The 12741-nt window shown below is 40.2% G+C and overlaps 1 protein-coding gene across 5 annotated transcripts in view; it reads right to left on the bottom strand.

Annotated features, from left to right (window-relative positions):
• Window positions 1-12741, bottom strand: part of PTH2R (parathyroid hormone 2 receptor) — a 69804-nt gene that overhangs the window by 49870 nt on the left and 7193 nt on the right. The gene's annotated exons all lie outside the window — the stretch shown is intronic.

Genomic DNA, 12741 nt, shown 5'->3' with positions numbered 1-12741 from the left:
ACCAACATCTCCCCATGTCACCCACCCTAACCTCTGACAAACACCATTCTACTCTCTATTTCTATGAATTCAGCTTTTTTAGATTCCATATAAAGTGAGAACATACAGTACTTGTCTTTGTCTGTCTGACATTTCACTTAGCATAATTCCCTCAAGTTCTATCCATGTTGTTGCAAAGGGTAGAATTTCCTTCTTTCTATGGCTGAATAATATTCCATTGTATATGTATACCATCTTTCTTTATCCATTCATCCATCAATAGATGCTTAGGTTTTTTTCCATGTTTGGCTTATGTAAATAATGCTGCAATGAACATGGAGGTGCAGATGTCTCTTCCAGTTAGTAATTTAATGTCCTTCAGATATATGCCCAGCAGTGGAATTGCTGGATCGTACGGTAGTTCTATTTTTAATTTTTTGAGGAACCTCCATACTGTTTTCCATAGTAGCTGCACCAATTTGCATCCCCACCAACAGTGCACAAGGGTTTCCCTTTTCTCCACATCCTTGTCAACTCTTGTTATCTCTTGTCTTTTTGATGATGGCCATTCTAACAGGTGGGATGTGATATCTCGTGGCTTTGATTTGCATTTCCCTGTTGATTAGTGGTGTTGAGCATCTTTTCACATATCTATCAGCCATTTGTATGTCTTCTTTGGAAAAATGTCTATTCAAGTCCTTTCCCATTTTTTAATCAGAATGTTTGGGTTTTTTGCTATTGAGTTTTATGGGTTCCTTATATGTTTTGGATATTAACCTCTTATCAGATATATGATTTGCAAGTATTTTCTCCCATTCAATAGGTTGCCTTTTCATTTTGTTGATAATTTCTTTTTCTGTGCAGAAGTCTTTTAGCTTGATGTGGTCCCACTTGTTTATTTTTGCTTTTGTTCCTTGCATTTTTGGTGTCATATCCAAAAAATCACTGCCAAGATCAATGTCAGGAGCTTTTTCTCTATGTTTTCTCCTAGTAGTCTTACAGCTTTGAGTCTTGTATTTAAGTCTTCGATCCATTTTGAGCTAACTTTTGTGAGTGGTATAAGATAGGGGTCCAATTTCATTGTTTTGTATGTGAATATCCAGTTTTCCTGACACCATTTATTGAAAAGACTGTCTTTTCCCCAGCGAGTATTCTTGGCTCCCTTGTCAAGTATTAGTTGACTATGCACGTATGGGTTTATTTCTGGGTGCTGGATTCTGTCCCATTAGTCTGTATGTCCATTTTTATGCCAGTGCCAACTGTTTGGATTACTATAGCTTTGTAAGATAGTTTGAAATCAGGAAGTGTGATGCCTCCAAGTTTGTTCTTTCTCAGGATTGCTTTGGCTATTTGGGATCTTTTGTGATTCCACACGCATTTTAGGACTTTTTTTTCTCTTTCTGTGAAAAAATGCCATTGGAATTTTGATAGGGATTGCACTGAAGCTAGATTTCTTTGAGTGGCGTGGACATTTTAACAATACTAATTCTTCTGTTCCATTAACATGGTACATCTTTCCATTTATTTGTGTCTTCTTCCATTTCTTTCATCAATGTCTTGTCGTTTTCAGTGTACAAGTCTTTCACCTCCTTGGTTAAATTTATTACTGAGTGTTTTATTATTTTTGACACTATTATAAATGGAATTGTTTTCTTATTTCTATTTCAGATAGTTCTTTGCCAGTGCATAGAAACACAACTGATTTTTATATGTTGATTTTGTATTCTGAAACTTTACTGAATTCATTTATTAATTCTAACAGTTTTTTTGGTAGAATCTTTATGGTTTTCTATATATAAGATCATAGCATCTGCAAATAGAGACAATTTTACTCCTTCCTTTCTGATTTGGATGGTGCTTATCTCTTTTTCTTGCCTAACTGCTCTGGCTAGGAATGCCAGTGCTGAATAGGGGTGGTGAGAGTGGGCACTCTTATCTTGTTCCTGATGTTATGGAAAAGCTTTCAACTTTCGTCATTGAGTACAATGTTAGCTGTGGGTCTGCCCTTTTTGTTTTAATACTGTGACACTTTCATGGTAAGATATGCACCAACATATCCATTATCCATTCAATCACTATTTGTTAAATACTTTTGATATGAAAAATAATCTTTGATATTATAGCAAAGACTTTCATTTTCTAGTATTTTTCTGTAGCACATTTTCTTCAAATAAAACACTTCATGAGAAAATTCCAACTACTAAAAATATGTATATAATAGCAGAACTTCCCCAACTGAAGCCTAGGAGAATGTGAATGGGGAATCACGCTGTCTCACTAATTTGAATCTTCCTTTTACCGGGCCTGCTCTGAAAAACCACAGGGATTCTCAAAGCATTGCCAGAAAGCCACCATTAATAGGAATATAAAGATGTCCAGCAGCGTCTTATAGGACTCCCACACAAATGTTTCTTCCTACTGGACATCTTTCAGTAGGTATCCTGATACCCATTCCCACCCTGGAGCATGTTTCTAACATACAACAAGTGAATAATAAATACTTGTTGGATGAATTCATGAGATTTGGCTTTAACACAATCACTAATGGAAAGGAAATTCCATTATTGGAAGACTTTAATTTCAATAAAATCTATTTTAAACATGATAAAATATTCATAAGTGTTTGTTGACAGCATGGAGCTTGGACCACCTGAAGCTGATGCCCATGGAAAATGCAGATTCTTAGCCTGCACATCACACCCAGTGAATCAGAATTTATTTCTGGACGTGAGACTGATGATCCTCATGTTTCATAGGAACCCCTGGTGATTCTTGCACTTACTTTAATGGGTTTGAGAACCAACATATTTGAAGGTACGAGATAATAGTGAAGATCATTCTCTTAGTCAAGGTCCAATCAGAGAAGCAGAACTACTGAGAGACTAGGATAGATTATAAAGAAAGAGAGAGAGGTGGAAATGGAGGCAGAATGAAGTATGTGTTACAGGTACGTGAACATAAACAACGTGGGAGCTGGTTAAACAATCCTGGGAAGGCTATTATTTCTTGTCTGGTGCTGGAGCTGGAAATCTGCAGGTGAGGCAGTCAGATAAAGAAGAGGAGTGTAAAGAGAGGGAGAGAAATAACAAGCCGCAACCACGGACACAAGCTGGAAACCACAAGGACACGCTGGAGCCACGTTACTTCTCGGTGCGTCCAACCTTGATGATGTGAGTACACAGCAGGAGAAACTGGCACCCTCCATCATGGACCCATGGACTGGGCCCAGGAATCAGAGACGTTAAAGGAGGACCCAGAGAGAGGGGAGCAGCTGCAGGCCCGGCTGCCGCCCTCTCCAGTGAGAGACACTAAAGTGACTGCCCCCACCTTCCAAGTCTAAAAACCAAAACGGCTGCTGCTCCACCTCTGCCTCCAACACTCCAGAAACACTGTCTCTGCAGCTCACCCCAACCAGAAGCATGAAGGGAAGGGGGCTCCGAGGAACCAGCTGAGCAAGCCAAACTGACCCGTCACAAGGCCCTGGAATCCACCTCGGTCAACTCGGCTCTCACACACACCTCTTTCAACCCACTTAATCTGCAAAAGCTTCAGTAACAAAGTCATGCTCCCATCTAATATGGCCCGCTGCATTTGGTGCCAAGAGGGGTTCATGTATAGCCGTGTAAGAGATTAACCCAAAACTCTGTGGCTTAAAACAACAAACATAATTATCTCACAGCTTGGGAGAGGGCTAGCTGTGTGGTTCTGGCTCAGGGTTCCTTATGAGGTTGCAGTCACGGCTTCGGCCAAAGAAGCTGTCACCTAAAGACTCAACTGGGCCTAGAGGGTCCACTTCCAAGACGTGGCTAGTGTCAGGGGCTCAGTCCCGCAGCGGCTGACGGGAAGAAGCCTCGGGCCCTCACCACATGGTTTTACATGGACGCGTGTAGTGTACATACTTAAGGCCAAAGAGCGGTTTCCACCCTCGGTGTCTATCCCTCCAAAAGCAACAATTACATCCAAAATGAAGTGGCACATTCAGCAAAACAGACGTTAGTAACTTTTCTGTGCAAGTGGTCCTTTACAATTTGAAACAAAACATTTACTTTCAATCTGTCACACATGTGATGGCTGAGAGAAGGCCTCATTTGATAATGCGCATTTTATTGAAAGTCCCTAAAGTTGCCATTATAGATATTAATTGCTGATGTAAGAATATGCAAATCTCCATCATTACAATATCCACATTTATTCCACTTTCCAGCAAATGTGAACCTATCAGTCAGATGTATTAAAAAGAAGCACTCCAGAACATCCGCTTCCGGCATGATGGAGCAAACACACTTACTCTACCTCCAGCAAGTACAACTGAAAACTCTGGACGCTGTCTACAAAATGAACGTGAAACAATTCTGAAAGGCAGAGAGCAGAAAGCGACCAGTTTGGGACCTCAGATTCGGAAGAACAACACAGGGTGAGTTCTCCTGGTTTTCTTTTTGCCTCATATATTCCTGGCTTGCAGTTGGAGAAGCTGGCAATTCTGAAACACCAATAGATGCTGACGATAAAAGCCTCGAGAAAACTCTGCTTCAACAGAAAGGAAGGAAAGGGACAGCCTGACAAGACAGAAAAGTTTAAGACAATAACAGCTCGACCCCAGGCAAACGCCACAGAAAACACTGCCACCCTACCCCAGTCCACACCAGCAAAGGCCAGGTGGAGAGCCCAGACCTGCAGCCTTGCCAGGCGGTAAGGAGGCGCCCCCACACCCTCCCCAGGGTGGTTTCCCATCACAGCAGAGAGCCGGGACTTCCTTCCCTACTAGTCTATGACAAGGCCCCTCTTGCTCCCCCCATTGGCTGTCAGTGGAGACCATGTGGGAGCTGGGACTTCCTCCCTGACTGGGCAGTTACCTGGTGTCCCTCCATCTCCCTCTGGAGCGATGTCAGAGAAGACCTTGTGGAGAGTCAGCCTAGCAACAAACAGGCCACCCCACAGTGGGTCGGTGGAGACCACATGGGGAGCAGAACTCACACCCACTCCATCAGCAACAAGGAGTCCCCCACCTTGGTTTCAACAGCAGCTGCCTGAGGAACTACCTTGTATCTCCACTGAGCAGTAACAAGTGACACCCCCATTTCCCCAGCCACATTAATACCAGACAAAGTGGACTTCAGAGCAAACAAAATTACCAGAGACCAACAGAGACGGTACATGATGATAAAAGTGCCATGCCACCAGGAAGGCATAGCCATCATGAATGTGTACACATCAAAAACAGCTGCAAAATGTGTGAAGCAAAAACTGATAGAACTTAAAGAAGAAATAGACAAACCCACAATTACAGTCGGAAACTTCAATACTCCTCTCTCAATCGATAGAACGACTAGGCAATAAATCAACAAAGAAATAGAAGAACTCAACCACGCCATCAACAAAGAGGATTTAATGGACGTTTATAGAACACTTCCCTCAACAACACAGAAGACATTCCGTGCGAGCCCTCACAGAATATAGACCAAGGCAGACCATACCTGGCTATAAAACAGATCTCAACAAGTTTAGAAGAACTGAAATCATACAGAGGATGTTCTCAGACCACATGGAATCAAACTAGAAATCAACAACAGAAAGATAAGAGGAAAATCTCCAAACACTTAGAAAGTACACGACACACTTTTAAATAATCCACGGGTCAAAAAGGAAGTCTCAGGGAAAGTCAAAAAACTACTTTGAACTGAATGAAAATGAAGATACAACATATCAAAATGTGTAGGACACGCTAAAAGCAATGCCGAGGGAGATTTATAGCATGAAATACCTACACTAGAAAAGAAGGAAAGGCTCATGTCAGTAACATAATCTCCCAGCTCAGAACCTAGAAAAAGAAGAGAAAAATAAAGCAAAGCAAGAAGAAGGAAGGACATAATAAAGAAAGTAAGAGAAATCAATGAAATTTAAACAGAAAACAACAGAGAATATCAATGAAACAAAGAGCTGGTTCTTTGAAAAGACAATATAATTGACAAACTTCTGACAAGCGCACAAAGGAAAAAAGAGAGAAAATGCAAATTAAATTATGGAAATGGAGAACAGATTAGCAGCTGGCAGGGCTGAGGAGGGGGAGTGGAAGGAAGAGAGCGTGGCTACAAAGGCAAGAGGAGGGGTCTTTGGGGGATGCATGTGCTGCATCTCCACTGCGTCCATGGTAACGTGCTGGCTGGGACACTGTCTACAGCTTGTAAGACATTACCCCTGAAGGGAACGGGGTAAAGGACACACAGGTTCTCTCTGTATTCTCTGCATGTGAATCTACAATTAACTCAATAGCCTAATTTTTTTTAAAAAAAGAAATATTCTGTCTTAACTTAAAAGAACACAATATATAAAAATATTACCTCATTCTAGTAAATGAAGGTTTGCCATAAAGTGGTTGTAAAAACCAAAGGTAAATAAGAATTGTCAAAATATGCTTATTTTATAATTTTGCAAAAATATCTCCTTCATAAAGTGAAGTTTCTTTAACATATTTAGAATTTACTGTCTGTAATATTGGGTTAAAATAGAAAAAAGGAAACTGCTATAATAATCTGATAGCTTTGGGGAAAATATTATGGAACCACCCACCTTTAATTAAATCAGCAACTATGAGAGTGTTTTCCCCTTTGTCCTTCTTTTTTAATTGAAAGTAAAACAAGTGATACAGACAAAATACACAGCATAACCACACATGAACACATAGACACACAAACACGCATATACACACAATAAAAATACACGGCATACATACACATAACAAAAACACACAGTATAAACATACACAAACAGATGTACACACACACACACACATCCATACTTCTCAAGGTTTATAACCCTTTCACAAACTGACCTCTAACTCAGAGCTAAATCTGAAGACCATTCCTTTTTGCATTTTAAATCTGGCTGTAAACTATAAAACTTCCCATGACCCTGTTCTTAGAGGAAGCAAACTGAAAACAGTTTAAGAATAAAATGTCTCTCCGTCTAGGACGTGGCTCAGACAGAAGGAGGAGGAAGTGGTCATGGATATGAAAGGGCAGCGGGAGGGACTCCTGTGCTGAAATGTTCTGTGTCTTGACTGTGGTGGCCACATGCATCAACATGTGCGGTAAAACTGCAAAAAACTAAATGCGCGTGCACACACACACACACACACAATGAGCACAGGGAAGCCAGTGAGATCTGAACAAAGTGGGGAGACTATCGGAATATCAGCTTCCTGCTTGGGATACTGTCCTGTGGTTACGAAAGATGAAACTGGGTGAAAGATGTACAGTTTCTCTGTATTATTTCTTACACTGCAGGTGAATCTATCATTTTCTCAAAATCAAGATTTTTTTCATTCAGATAATAAAGAGTTTTTAGTGAATTGTCTGGTTTAATGACTATAACCCTGAGAGAGAAAGACCAAGTAAATTTTAAATTAAGCATAAATTAAGTACAATATACTCTATTAATCTGATCTCAATTCAGCTCAAATATATTGACTATTTGGCAAAGAATTTGAGTGCAAAAGAAATCATGTACTAGGTAGCTCCCCGTAAATTTATAGGCTTCTATAAATGTGAAAAATCCCCTATATTCTCAAAAAGCAGGAAAACCAACTAGAACTGAGAACCTTTAAATTCCCACCTATTATGAGACCTCCTAAGCAAGCTCTATTAATCATCAGTTAATTTAAAATAACTCCCTTGGCAGTTAAATGAGGTAACTGGATCTTCCTCAAAAGTAATTTACTTATTTTACACAAAGTTGCCATTAAAACACAAATCCAAAATTAGCCAAGTTAAGAATTATACACACAGCATCAAACAGATTTGTCCAATTGTCAGTCCTCAGGTCAAAAGCTCCCTTTTCATGTCTCAGCAAAGTTGACCTGAGATTTTTAGTTATTAAAAAAAAAACTGCTTTGGGGCTGGCCCCGTGGCCGAGTGGTTAAGTTCGTGCGCTCCGCTGCAGGCGGCCCAGTGTTTCGTTGGTTCGAATCCTGGGCGCAGACATGGCACTGCTCATCAAACCACGCTGAGGCAGCGTCCCACATGCCACAACTAGAAGGACCCACAACGAAGAATATACTACTATGTACTGGGAGGCTTTGGGGAGAAAAAGGAAAAAATAAAATCTTTAAAAAAAAAAAAAAACTGCTTTAAACACCTAATTAGCTAGTACATCTGAACTGGCTTTCCAAACCACCCGCACTAAGAATGTGAGAAATTTTCTGTCAACTCAGAATAGCCGAGAATTTGCTTTGAATAGGGCCCTGCAGTTCTGGGGAAGTACAGGCTTTCAAATGTTGCTGAAATCAGAGAGGAGGCTGGCGTGGCAACTTCCCTCCCGCCTTGTACACGAGGTTCCCGCATGACTGACGAGGGCTGGACCAAGATGGTGAGAGGCATCCTATCTTTTCCTCAGGGGATCTAGAAGGAAGCTGAAGCAAAGCCGTCCGTCTTCTTCAGCCCAGCCCGGGGTTCCGTGGGGGAGGCTGGCAGATTCGCTTCTCCAGATTTGGGGAAACAGAATGGCATCGTAACAAAGAGCATGTGCTTTGATATCAGCAGACCTGGGTGTGAATTCTTGTTAGTTGTGAACTTTGGGAGAATTTGTTCATGTCTCTGGAGTTATCTCATTTGCAAAATTGGGAAAATAATTGTTCAAAATCTTGTTTTATGGATTAAATGAATGAGATAGTGACTATGAAATATGTATAAACAATTCTCAGTAACTTGTAGCTGCCTTTTAAATCTTTTACTGACATATAAATAACATTAATTAATTAATAATAAAATTCTTAGGTCTTCAGTTTAAGTTTTCACGGTTTTTTACATTGTCACTAGGAATGTATGAGACTTCAAATGACTCTTCATTTTCTCCAGTATTTGAGGTCGTCGGACTTTCTGATTATAGCCATTCCAGAGGGTATGAATGCTAACCTATTGTGGCTTAATTTATATTTTGTGTGTTTAATGGCCACTCTTACTATCATCTGTTGTAAAGTGATCAAGTCTTTGCCAATATTTTAATTGGATGTGCCTTTTTCTTGTCTTTACATATTAGCACTATGTGCTGGTCACATAAAATTGTATGTCAGTTGTTTATTTGTTGTAGATTATGCCTTTCTCTGGTATTCTTTAATCTTGGACTTACCACTATATAATTGTAACATTTACTTCCTTTCTGATTAAGTTCCCAGGGTACATACTTACTTAACCCTTTGACCCTAACCTTTCTGAAAATGAGGAAATTAGTACACTCCTCTCCAGTTTTATCTCTATCAGATCTTCTGAGCTAGCTTTCCTGTGCATACCTGTTCACAACTTTTCCGAGCTTATACAAATGTGCACTTCAGTTTATTATTTATAAACTCACAACTTTACATTCTTTTACTTATCTTTCAAGAGTAGTTCTTTTACTTTCTATTTTTAGTTTCTATCGAAACTTTTAGATTTATGTTTAAATAGTTTCATTGCCATTTTTTAATCCTTTTATTTAATGATTCTCCCTTTCTGTTGCCTTCACACATTATTGCTTATGGAACTATTTAGTCATAATGTGTTTGCCTGAAAACTCTAAAGGTCTTTCTCCTTTGCCTTCAACCATTTTAGGATGAGAAAACAGAAGACTAAGACTGGGATAAAGGGTTTTTCCCCTTTTATAAGAGACTTTTTTATTCTCTCTGGGGTATTTACAGTTTTGCACACTTAGTCAATAGTTTTACAAGAAATTGTATTGGCTTACTTATTAATTTTTCCCAGGCCACAGTTAGACCCCTTGATCTGCAGAATCACGTGTTTTCTGACGTTTGTACTTTATTTCTGCGATACGTAAGCTTTATTAGCTAGTTGACCAATGGCCACCTAATGATGCAATTTTTCCTTGTTTATTACTACAGATTAAATTTTAGTCAAATTAGGAAAAAAAATTCTGTTAGTGTATTGACTGATATCACACTAAATGATCGACAATTATATGCCAACAAATTAGACAACCTAGAAGAAATGGATAAATTCCCAGAAACATAGAACCTATCAAGACTGAATCAGAAAGAAACAGAACAATAGAACAATCTCGTAAAATGAGTTTGAAAGTGTTCCCTCCTCTTCCAGTTTTTGGAAGAATTTGAGAAGGATTGGTATTAATTCCTCTTTAAATATTTGGTGGAATTCACCAGTGAAGCCATCTGGTTCTGGACCTCCATTTTTGAAAGGTTTCTGATTACTGATTCAACCTCCTTACTGGTAATTGGTCTGTTCAGATTTTCTACTGATGTGCTGCTGTATGACGGACCTTGCCTCACATGGAGAGGAAGGCAGACAGGGATTAGCATTATCAAAAACGTGTCTACAGAGAGACAAATATCGTATCATCTCACTTAGATGTGGAGCCTGAAAGAGTCGAACCTATAGAACCAGAGACTAGAACCGTGGTTGCCAGGGCTGGGGGTGGGGAAATGGGGAGAAGCCAGTCAAATGTACAAACTCCCAGTTGTAGGAGGAATGAGTTCTGGGGATCTAATGTACACACAGTGACTATACTTAACAACACTGTTTTGTGTACCTGAAATTTGCTAAAAGAGTAGATCTTAAGTGCTCTCACTAGAAAAAAAAGGTAACTATGTGAGGTGATGGATGTGTGAATTAACTAGATAATGGCAATCATTTCATGATGTATTTATATATTAAATCACCACATTGTACACATCTTTAAAAATCACATTGTACAACCTAAAAAAATAAAATAAAAAATAAATAAACCACTCCTCCTCATCCCAAAAAGACAGTGTTGACCTGCATGGGAACAGTACAAATCATCAAGATCATTTCCTTCAGGTAGCCGGAACCAGAATTTGAGATTACAGAAAATCAGGCCAAATTGCAGAGGGCAACATTGTATCCATTTGGAACTAGTGTCACCACCCCAGGCATCACATCTGTCAGGTAGTGGCTTGGAAAAATAGCATGGTTGACATCCATCAGCAATGAGGGGGCTAATTTTGAGCAAAAGCAATGAGGTAAAATCACCACTGATAACAAGGTCAACAAACTCTAAGGTAAAGTTTCACATAGTAGAAACTGTGCACCCATTAGCTATAACAATTATGCACGTATGTTAAGAGAATAAAGGAAAATTACTATGAGAACTTGTAAAATTAAACAATGTCCTATGGCCTCTCAAAAAGGAGTGGATACTGGAACTCAACTTTGGGTTTTCTAGTTTTTAATATACCAGTACGGCCATCCGTGAGACAAGAGCTAGCTTTTTGATGAAAGAGAGGAGGCCAAGGCATAGCTGTTCTTAGATAGCTGAGGGGCTAATAGGGAAAAACAAAGTGGGAAGGGTAAGATGTACTGAGCAATTTAGTCAACAGACCTGGGAATAATCGATGGGTTCTAAACGAGTAAGAAGTGAGAGTCTACATGGTCTTACTGGAGGTAAAGGGAAACTGTTGGAAGGGATCACTCAGAGGATGTGACCACTGATTGACCCTGGAGTGGACCTGGGCAATTGGAGGCTCCCACCCTTTCCCTGTCTTGGAATGTGCGCTCTGCCCACTGTCCACAGAGGGAGCTGTTTCAAGGACGCAGCCTTGAGAGAGCAAGGCATTGGGACCATCTGGATGGTATACGTGCCTGACCCCCGTTAAGGCCTCCATATAAATCTTAAGATTCTGGCAGCTGGGGGTGGAGATCTGCTTGTCCCATGGCCCCCAAGACAAGGCTCATACATAAGTTCCCTTGCTTATCACACCTGCCACCCACCAGCCTGGGGTGTGCCTCTTTCTTCGGTCTCTCTCTGCCCTCCATGAACGGGGCCAGTTTCACATTTCTCCTGGGAAACTCCCAAGGTGCAAACCAAAAGAACATAACCCAGTGAGGGCAAAAACTGGGGTGGGGCTATATTTGAGAAGATTGTGGGAGATCAGTGTATCTGGGACACAAACTTTTAGACAGATGAGGAAGAGAAACACAAGGCAGCAACTCAATAATAAGGTATCTTCTCAGATTGATTTCCTCTCCCAACGGAACCATCATCACCCAAAGGTTGTTTTAAACATCAATTCAAATTTTAAAACATTTCCAAAAATGCTGAACATGATCCACTTGTATTTCACTGTATCTATATTTCCGGTGATTATCACAGTGTCTGGCACATGAGAAGCCCTCAAAGTATTTGCTGAATTGAATTGCCATGAATTGAAGGTTATGGGTATTTTTGTTTGGGTTTTTTTTTAAGTTAGATAAGGTACTCTATTTTTAAAAACGGGTTTATTGAGGTATAACCGATATACAAAGAACTGCGTGCACATATGTAATTTGTATGATTTTATAGTTTTGGACATAGGGAAACACTCATGAAACCATCACAGTCAAGACAATCAATGTGCCCAGCATCTCCCAAAGTGTCCTCAGAACCCTTCTGTTTGTTTTCTCTGGTGAGAACAGTTAACATGAGATCTACCCTCCCTCTTAAACTTTGAGTGCACGCTACCGTACTGCCGACGATCGGCAACACCTTGTGCAGCAGAGGTATAGAACTCATTCGTCTAGTGTAGCTGGAACTCTAGTGGGGAGACGTCCAATAGGTAAGGGCTAAGAATAGGTTCTTGGTCTCAAGTAGCCCAACATCTGTGGCAGAAGCTCAACACAACTATTATGACATTAAAATAAATAAATAAATAACATATCAGGGCTGGCCTGGTGGCACAGCAGTTGAGTTCTGCTTCTGCGGCCTGGGGTTCGTGGGTTTGGATCCCAGCGTGGACCTACACACCACGCATCAAGCCAT

This window comes from Equus caballus, chromosome 18, assembly GCF_041296265.1.
Source record: "Equus caballus isolate H_3958 breed thoroughbred chromosome 18, TB-T2T, whole genome shotgun sequence".
Classification (NCBI taxonomy): domain Eukaryota; kingdom Metazoa; phylum Chordata; class Mammalia; order Perissodactyla; family Equidae; genus Equus; species Equus caballus.
The sequence above is the reverse complement of the archived record's forward strand: the minus strand, read 5'-3'. Positions and strand labels throughout refer to the sequence as shown.